The sequence below is a fragment of the Sturnus vulgaris genome, chromosome 11 (assembly GCF_052056855.1).
Source record: "Sturnus vulgaris isolate bStuVul1 chromosome 11, bStuVul1.hap1, whole genome shotgun sequence".
Lineage (NCBI taxonomy): Eukaryota > Metazoa > Chordata > Aves > Passeriformes > Sturnidae > Sturnus > Sturnus vulgaris.
The window spans coordinates 21803349-21813047 of record NC_142253.1 but is presented as its reverse complement, the minus strand read 5'-3'; the positions used below and the strand labels follow the sequence as shown (position 1 = coordinate 21813047).

Genomic DNA, 9699 nt, shown 5'->3' with positions numbered 1-9699 from the left:
CATCTCCCAAGCTCTGCTTTGCTGTCTGGAGTTCCCTGCTGCCTTTGCCCATTCACTGAACTACCAGAAAATTGCCAGAAACATCAGCCCTTCAAAACCTCTCGAATCATAAACAGGACTCTGTCTCATCTCCAGTGCTCACAAACACTGAGGGAACACTGCTCAAGCCTGCCACAACTCCCTGCTCAGCAGCAGGATCTCACATCTTAGCAGTTCTTCACACCACCTCGTTCATGAGACCGTGGCTTTGTCTCATCCCCTCCAATCCCGGGCGCTGCTCTGTCCTCACACACACGAGTCTGTCCCAGTCAGCACCTGTATTTTTGAGAGGAGCCTGCTGTGAGCCCAGCCAGGTGACACACAGGACAAAGGAGGGGCTGTCACTGCTGAGGAGAGGTTTCCAGCTCAGCCCACACAGGCAGAGACCTGCTGCCAGTGAGTGTGGGTCGTTGGCAAGCTGGAAGGTACAGCAAGGTCCCATTTGACAAAGGAGTGCATAAACCCTTAAAATTACTCGTCACAGATCATTGTTTTCCTCTGGTGAATGGCTTAAATAAAAGTGTTTGCACTGAGGCCAAGAATGCAGGGTCTGAGGCCAGGCAACATCCTGCAATGGTAATAAATACCTACTACACAAATAAACTACCAGAATGGCTGTTTCCCCAGATGTCACGAAGTTACCCCATGCACAAGCTGCTCTTTGATGCTGCCTGCTATCCCAGCCTCAGGTTCACAGCACCTCTTCCACAGAAAACCAGTTTTCTGTTAAAATAAACCAATTGGGGTAGAAATTAAAGTGCTGTTACTTAATATGCAGTTATTGTCATTGCTATTACCTCACTTCTTTGAAAATGCAAATGATCCAAAGCAAAAAGTAAAGCCATGTTTTGACTGCTGTGGGAGAAGGGGTGACAGTCACCAAGTGCTGGCAGATCAGCTCCCTCCTCCAGCTAGAAGGAAGGTCTCACATTAGAGGCTTTGCAAATTGGATAAGGTGTAGAGCTAATAAAAACTTGAACCAGCCTGGAAACCTGATGATTAAATCCTGGAAAACTGAAGGCCATGTGAGCTGGTTAATTCTGAATTCTGACATGATGGATCTCTAACAACATGTGAAACACAAGGCAAACATCCCTGTTGTTGGGCAGCACAGACAGCCAAATTCTGAACAAAACCAGCTCACAAGCCCCAGAGGGACTGTTTGGACATCTCATCCTGCACAAATATACCCAGCTCACACAAAATCATCTCAGTTCAAAGTTAAAAATTACTCCTAATGTTACCTGCTTTGGAAAACCCAACTGCAATGTTTCATTTTCTGTTTTTCCAGCATAGCTGAAACTGCAGCGTTGGGGCTGGATCCATGCAAGAGGCATCCACGTACAGCACTTACTTCCTTGCTGAATTTATGGATGCTGCTGTGCAGAAATACAGCAGGACTGGAATACTGTGTCGCCCTGGTTTGCTCATGCCCAAAGGCCAGCCCATGATTGCCTTGGACATGGCTCCTGTTGCTGCTGAAGGGAATAGCTGACCCTGTAAATCAGACAGCAGCAACACTCCTTTCACAGCTGCCTCCAGTCTCCCTCCTGAAATTTGGCTGGGTGTTTACTTCGAGATTCAGAACACACATGTAAGCTGTTTAGGGATATTCCTATATCCCTGTTTCTCGTTAAAAGTGCCAGAGAGAATGAAAAATGTGGTCCATTAGTGTTATAAGCATCAGAAAGAAAAAATAAATAAATAGGAAAAAACCCTGCAGGGAGGGTTTGACCTGTAATAACCCTGTCTGTTCCCCCAGCACGTTCCAGTTTCTGGGGCAGTGCTGCTCTGGAGAGGTTTTCAGGCAGCAGTGGGCAGATCCCTGGTGCCCAGACATCCCACTCCAGTGGTCTCCAGTGTAAGCCTTGAACATCTCTGGGAAAAAATAAAAGGTCCTGGAGGAAACTCCTCCAGGAGTTTGTTTATTGTTGTCCTGAAGGTGAGATCTGAACATTGGGATTGCCAAAGCACTGAGGTAGCTGCTCATCAGCACAGACCCTCCTGGCCACACCACTTTCCTGCTTTCTTCTTTGGAAACACCTTCAGAGCAGCATTGCAGTTTCCATTTCTTGTGGTTTCCACACACACATAGGATCCCTTTTCCCTGTTCCCGAGGCTGAGGGAGCAGAGAAGGATTAAAATACCACAGGACTGTGAGGAAAGAAGAGTCAGAAACAGCCCACTGACACCCAGGACAGAGGAGGGAGAGGAAGGTCTTCTATGTTTTTGTTTCTGATAATCTCTATTTTAATCAGCAATAAATTCAACTGATTTTCCCCCAAACTGCAATGCTAATGCTTCTGTGGCAAATCAGCACCACTCACAGAGAACTGGAAAATGGATATTTCCCTCTTCAGTGTTATGTACATAGAATAGCACAAAACGTAGTTAGGAATTACTGCCACAAGCAGAAAGCCTGGTGACATTTGTGATGAGTGGCCACAGCTCCTTAGGGTCCCAGACAAAGCCATGCCAGGGCCAGCACCCTACATCTCACCTGAGGGGATGCCCTCGAGGTGGGGGGAAATCCCTTCTCTACCCTACAAGGGAGCTCTGACGTTTGGTCAGTTTGGGAGTAGCTTGGGGATTCTGGGGAGCCAAGGACAGTCACACTCCCAGCCCTGCACCCAGGAACTGGTTTGCAGTAAGAAGTGCTCCACCACACCTTCATCAGTCTCCATAGGAGGCTCAGAAGGGCTACAGTTAACCTTGCTGCTAGTTAAGAATTTTTTTTAGTTTTTATTTTAATGAGACTTATCTGTGGGCAAAAAAGCTCTTTGCAGAAAGTGTGCGTGGGTTTGAGGAGTGGGAGAGAGCTGTGAATAGATCCAAGTCCTTCAGCAATAACCAACAGTCTGCTTGAGATGTAAATTCATCCTTTTAGCACTGAGATCTTTAGAATGTGTGGAGACCTGAGCTGATACTTGCTTTTTTTAAATTATATTGTGTAGACCTTTACTTCAAATAATAAACCAGCACTTTGCCTTATGTAAGGCAATGAAGAGAGAGTGAAAATATCCTTTATCACCTGCATTCTTGTTATGTGGCACCAACACAGCATTTAATAAAGAGCATCTTGATATAATACTTTAAAGTTTATTTTCCAAACAGAACTGTTGTTTGCCGAGAGTAATGTAAATTTGCAGTTCTCCTTTACACTTCACAGACAACGAGAGAAAAAGATTTTAGGATTTCCCCAAAGGAGAGATTTAATTGTAAAACAAAGCACCAAGTATGACATTTAGCTGAGGCTGTAAAGGCTACAGTAATTAAAAGAAGACTGAAACATATGGTACACTTCATGAGGCTGGTTAGTATGAGCTCTCAAACTGAACCTTTTGGGTGCGTGAGAAGAAATGGGAAGATGCAACTATTCTCCTCGATCCTGAACCATAAAAAAGCCTTCGCTGTAATCCTCGTGAAGCAGGAATGTCACTCCCATCTTAATTCGCTTTATCTGGAGGAGAGCGATTTCCTTTCACCTGCTAAGCGAGATATGAGCAATTGTTGTGATGTGTTAATGCCTTTACCATATGAAGCGAGGGCAGGGAGTTGTCATTAGTGGCTCGGAATCGCCTGGCAGCCGATGCCAGCGGGACAGTGCCATGCCTGGCTGGACAAGTGTCTGATAAGCAACACTTAGGTCACACTTGGAGCACCCTCCCTAATCCCACCGGCTGGGTCATATTTCAGTGATTAGAGGAGCGCTGTGGACCACATGGAGCCCTTTGCAGCAGGCACCAGGCTGGAGATGTTGCAATGTGGTCAAATCCCAGAACAGCAGGGATAGAAACAAAACAAACACAAACCACAACAACTTGTGTAATCAGATCATTCAGAGGAGCTGGGAGGCAATTCCCTAGCTGGTGCTAACCGGCACAGCTCTTTCTACACTCAATTTCTCCATTTTGGGTTATCATAATTTCATAGCTTTAAAGCTCTACCTTCCCACTTCAACATGCAGAAAACTCTGTGTAAACTCTGGGCTACCAGCCTGAATCTGTGTTTTGTGAAAATCTTTGCTCGGCTGAAACCCACAAATGTGTTTTCCAGATATTTCCATCTCTTGCTGCTGTGGGTGCTGGTGTAGAGTCTGTTTCTGACAGTGTCCATACCTGCCGCCCAGCTCAGCCCTCCAGCACTGAGGGAGGGCACTGGCAGTTGAACTCAATCTGATGAGCATTCACAGCTTTTGGCCTTTCAGGAAGATAGTCCAAAAGGAAGCCAAGGGAAAAGGTGTCTCTATTCTTCCTGTTCCCTGAAAAGGTGATAAGAAAAATAAGAATATCGTCAAAAGGCAAAAATACATATATATGAGAATGAAAACAGATAAGAAAACACATCTGACTGCCCTTAAGCCAAACATTATTTAGCACCCTCAGCTTGCTCCCACAACCCAGGCACGTGGTATATTGTAGAAACACAGAATCACAGAACGTTTGGGGTTGGAAGAGACCTTAAAACCTGTTGGCCCCAAATTCACAGTTCAAATCTTAATCACAAGCAGCAGCAGCAGCAGCCATGAGCCTGTGCTATCACAACCATGCCTGGTAATGACAGCCCCTCACAGGCAGAGTGGCTGCTCCACCCCATTCCAACGCAGTTGGGAGCTCCATGCTCTCAAAGTGGCACGTTCAAAGGCAAGGAGAGGGATTTTGACACGTTTTCTCAGGAGGGGAGCCTGAAACTTGTAGCCCTCTACCAGTACTATGTATAAGACATAATTAAATTATGTCATTGGTGGAGAAAGGTGGGCTGATCTTGCAGACCTGCAACTCAATAAATATGCGTTCCAGCAGCAATAGAGAGCAAGTGCATTGCAATGAATAGCCCAAACCTTTCACAAAGGAGTGAAAATTCTCCCTGAGTTACACCTTTACTGAAAAATAATAGCAAGTTTATTAATATTGGTGGTTTGTTTCTCTTTGCTTTTTTCTCTTCTGTACAAGTAACATGGAAACAGAAGAAAGAGGATAATTTCTCTGGTACTGAAGTGCTTTCTGACTGCAACTATTTCTGGATTCCCCAAACCCAACATTTGCAGTTTGATCTCAGGAGAAAAATGTGTGGTTTGCATTTTTAGGAAAACAACCCCTCAGATTAATTTGTGCAGACTTGCATATAAATGACTTTCAGGCTCAGCATCCATCACGATGGCAAGTCTGGTTTGTGACTCCCAAGTGTCTGTGGTCTTAAGGAATCACGGCAGCCTCCAGATATTCTCTCAAGTTGGGCTTGCTTCGTTTGCATCTGAGCTCAAAGGCAAAATATGTTCTACCAGACGCCTTCTTGAAATGTGACTTACATACAGGAGAAAAGCTTGAGAAATATCAATATTTGCATTTTAAACATGATTTCAGGATGTCTGTCGTGGTTCATTCATTTGCTGTTTGGCTCTTGCATGCATTTAGTTCACTTTTCTTTGATTGCACAAGCATATGGGTGTCATTAGCTTAATGACACTCTTATTTATCCTTCATCCCCACTGGCACTTCTTATCTGCAGGACGGGGGGTGTTAGGTGAGCTGTGTTGATAGTCAGAATTATCCACATCATGGATAATACCTGATTGGCCCCAAGAGGATTTTAGGTGATGATCATTTTAATTTTGCTCTTTCCAGGTCAGATGTGGCACCTTTATGCCAAGCAGAGGCTTTGCAGAGGGAAGGCATTGAGGACAGCTCAGGTGTTTCCTGGAGGTGCCTCAGGACTGGTGGCCTCCAGGTTTTCATGTTCTAGATGGGTTGTCTCAGGTCCAGTGAGGCCCACAGAAACAAACAGCCCTCCTGATGGATGAGATCACATCCTGCTTGAGCAAGGGGCAAAGCCCAGAGGGGAGGGAGGAGCAGCCTCCCCAGGGGCTTAACACAGGCAGCACGTGTGCTGCTCAGTGTCCCAGGGGACACAGAGGTGTCACAGATGCTTCTCTGGAGCCCAGGGCAACCCCCAGGGCACTTACTCTAGGTGCCATGGCCACCTCCAGCTCTGGTGTAAGCTCCATGACAGTTTTTCCCTTGAAGTCTCTGCAGGTTCCCTAATCCTCTCAGTGAGTTCCACAGGATCATGCCTCTGATAGTGACAGAATAGCAGATATTTTACCTCTTCCCTGAGGGAAAAAGAGCTATAGATACATAAAATCATTAAATGACTAAGCCATTCCTGGGACACATTAAAAAGTTGTGTGCTTAGATATGTTCAGCAGCCTCAGAGCCCACAGAGAGAAGGTGGGAAAGGAAGAAGTGCTGCTTGGAAAAGCTACTGAGGAAACGAAGCAGCTGTCTGTGCTACGGAAGTTCTGCCACAGCCGTTTAACACTCCGGGCTGAGCCCACAAGCCCAGGAAATGTGGGTAATTCGCTACTTGCCACAACTTACAAGTCAGAGAGTCATAAAGTGTCCTAAGCTGGAAGGGACACACAAAGAATGTCAAGTCCAACTCCTGGCCCTGCACAGGACCCCCAGGATTTCCACCACGAGCCTGAGAACATTCTCCAGACTTTCCTTGAACGCTAGCAGGCTTGGTGGCCTGGGTGTTGTGTGTAGTTCACAGCCCCAGAGCTGTGCAACATTTGCAGGAACACTCCACGCATGTCTCATTTTTCACCCTAATCTGGCTGATAGAAACAATAAAGCAGCTTTGACCTTCCATATAAATTGTTTACTTTACTGCTTCCATGGCTATTTTTATTTCTCCTCTCACCTGTCCTGCAGCCTGGGTGATGACAGATCTGGTGGCAGCACCCTTCCAGCACCACCCTGCACCACCTGGGCCTCTGCTGTTAATACCTGGCTGTGGCTGCTGTCACAGATTTCTTCTTTCTTCACAGCAAATCCCTGTGGTGGTAACAATGTGGAAGCATTAACACCCACCTCACATGGCAGAGATGAGAAAATTGTTGAGAACTGCAGCAACTGAATTTCCTGCCTCATCAAGTGGTGCTGAACAGCCTTTCCCCCCACCTTCAGATTTCCCACTGGAGTCTCTCACTTTATCTTTCTGGACTTTTTTGTCCATTGCTGGTGACAAGCTTTAACTGTGCTGCAGGCTGTAGTGATGGAGAGTTGGTTCAAAAGCTCCACAAACCCCCTGCCACTGGGACTTCCTAGCTTTTCACCTGCCCTCATTATGCCTCCCAAATTCCATCTGGTAAGCACTGAAATTATCTTGTGATTTAAAGTCTGCTTTATACATCATACACAGGAGCATCGTTTCTGTAAAAAAACAACATTGCAGCATAAAGAGAAATAACACATGAGAAGGATTAAATAGAAAACCAGTTGTGCTTCAAGAAACTGGTGCCATGACAAAGAGTCATCAGCTCCCAAAAGCAGAGATACTTCCCTTTCAGATTTCTGCATATGGCCAGCAGGGATATCTATAACAAGTAATTCCACTAAAATATATTTTAAATTAAAAAATAAAAAAGAAAAATGCACCCTCCAAACGAAAGTCTTCTATATGCAAAGGCAAATAAAGATGATAAGTTTTTACAGCAAAATTCACTCTGCTGCAGAAGGAATGTCCCTGTGGCCCAGGGATTACCTGGCTTGTCCAAATTGTCCTACTCCCCGTTCCCTCCTGCTTCTGCATCCCCCACAGGAGAGGCTGCATCAGCTCAGGATGCTCGAGCTGACAGGAGCCTGCAGTCCCGTGGGACCTGGGGAATGCTCAGGGACCCACTTCCACTTAGCTCAGAGAGACCAAGCAGAGTTGTGAGCATTTCCTTTTGGGAATGGCTGGGTTTTCACATATCACTGGTTCCATCCTAGGCAGATCCCAAAGGCAGAAACTCTCCACTTTTCCCAGGGACCCATGGGAAGACAGGCAGCTACTGGCAGGCCCCACATGCTGCAAAGCTCCAGCTTCCTGGGCACTGCAAGCCATCTTTAGCTGATTTCCCCTTGTTGCATACATGGCCCTTGCCATTTCTGTTACTTTCCATGTCCATCTCGGGCTGTAATTAAATAGGTATCTACCTACAAAGCATCTAAAAACTGGAGAAAGCCATGGAATATTGTTGCAATAATAAGCAGATGGGATTCAGTTTTTTCATTAAGAAAAAGCCAATGTTAAATGCATTTTATACAGTTTTCAAGACCTCGTGTATTACTCTATTTGGTTTATAACTTCTTTGCTACTCAATTTATTGGTTAGTAAATGGCATTTTATGTTTATCAAACCTCTCCATTCTTGGATAGTTTACATATTTTGTTTACTGATTCCCATGGGACAGATTTCTTGCTTTTTATAGACGCAGACTGAATAGTTTGTTGCGCTAACTGCCTTTTATTCCTCTGATTCTTTCTTACGGAAACTCACAGGCTACCTGGTAATTCAGTAGAGTAAGGCCTGATTTTATAGGGCTTTTCTTTTATAAAATATTACCTATATGCAACAAAATATGACACAGTTCTGGCAGTGAGAATGCATGCTGAGTTCAGAGTAGCCTCTCCCTGAGGTCCTTTCTTCTTTCATTTACCAATTCCACACTCCATCTTAATAGATGACCTTAAAATGCAGGGAAGAGCTTCACCCATCCAGAAAAATATCTTAATAAAGCAGCTGTTTGCTGACATGCTCCCAGCTTATCTCAGTTCTGAACTGTTGTGCCCAGCTATCAGTTTCACAGGAGCTGGGACATGAGCAGTAAAGCAGTGTGTAGCATCATTCTGGACCAACATAGAGAAGAGAGAAAATGAGGCTCCCTTGACATTCTGTTTGTGCTTCTGGCATGGAGTAACAAATGCAGTGAAAGTGCCAGGGCAGCTCTAAGCTTGAAAAGAAGAGAATCTCACCAGAGTGTCAGGAACTTAAAACCAGAGACTGTGACTCTGAAGAGTCAATGCCATCAGTGCTGCAAACTCAGGCAAAGCTAGCACTGTTTTTAGTTATAGATGGAATGCCAAAAAGAGCATTAAATTGGTCTGCTGTGACAACAGAGGATCCTGCCTGGGAGTGAGGCAATGTGAGCACCAACAATGAAGTGTTGCAGTGGGGGCTGGTAAAACGTGCACGTGTACAGCCTGCAGTGTGAAATGGGAACCCGTGTGAGCACAGCAAGGCTCCCTGCAGCAGCAGCCCCACCTGGGGTTCTCCCTCCCCTCCTGCCCTGGAGCTGCCTGGCCCAGCCATGTCTGACACAGGGGTTTAACCTGAGCAAGCTGCTCCGTATCTCTTTAACGGACTACGGCCCAATATTAAGAAATGTTCCCTTAATATTTGGAGAATTAATGACGCATGAGTAATGCAGCAGCCTGATCCAAGAAATGTTCCAGTATACTCTCATATTGTCAAGTTTTTCCAAATACTTAATTCCATGGGTACTCACAGAAGACTGGAAGTGCCTGATGCCCATCAGAGGAAGCAGTTGAGGCTGTCCTGGTCCCTGCAGGCTCACTTGGAGTGTGACAGAGGATCCTCACCAGGCACCTGTGACACATACAGCCACTCACGGGAGGCTGCACGCCTTCTGAAACTCACTCACACAAGTTAATTGTGTTGATTTAGAATTTGCAATGAAACTTTTCCCAGAGAGCTGTCCACAGGCACATTGACACTGTCTCTGCAGCAGCATCTCCAGGCACTGCCTGTGCAGTACAGCCCTGCCTAGGGACTTCCAGCCCTCCTTCCTTCTGCTCTGTCAAACCACAGGATTCC

General features: G+C 45.7%; 1 long non-coding RNA gene across 1 annotated transcript; it reads right to left on the bottom strand.

Annotated features, from left to right (window-relative positions):
- Window positions 1-3225: 3225 nt before the first annotated feature.
- LOC148222536 (uncharacterized) lies at window positions 3226-9473 on the bottom strand. Its single transcript, XR_015805930.1, has 3 exons — window positions 9371-9473; window positions 6742-6875; window positions 3226-4300 (listed from the first exon to the last, which is right to left on the bottom strand). It is a non-coding gene; the product is annotated as an uncharacterized LOC148222536 (long non-coding RNA).
- Window positions 9474-9699: the final 226 nt, after the last annotated feature.